This window comes from Mus caroli, chromosome 14 (genome assembly GCF_900094665.2).
Source record: "Mus caroli chromosome 14, CAROLI_EIJ_v1.1, whole genome shotgun sequence".
NCBI lineage: Eukaryota > Metazoa > Chordata > Mammalia > Rodentia > Muridae > Mus > Mus caroli.
In genome coordinates this window covers 27098679-27098935 of record NC_034583.1, presented here as the reverse complement: position 1 = coordinate 27098935, position 257 = coordinate 27098679, and positions in this window count along the sequence as shown.

Genomic DNA, 257 nt, shown 5'->3' with positions numbered 1-257 from the left:
TCTCTCTCTCTCTCTCTCTCTCTCTCTCTCTCTCTCTCTCTCTCTCTCTTTTCTATTTATTTTACTTTTGACTTTTTTTTTACTGTTGTTTTGCTTTTGAGACAGAACAAACATTTGGTTTTTGTGCAGACTGACTCCATAGTGAAATGATGGTAAGTGTGATGTGGCCACTTAGAGTCTCCAATCCATGTAGCTTTGGCTGTCCTGGAGTATGCTTTGTAGACCAGGCTAACCTCACACAGAGATCTTCCTACCTC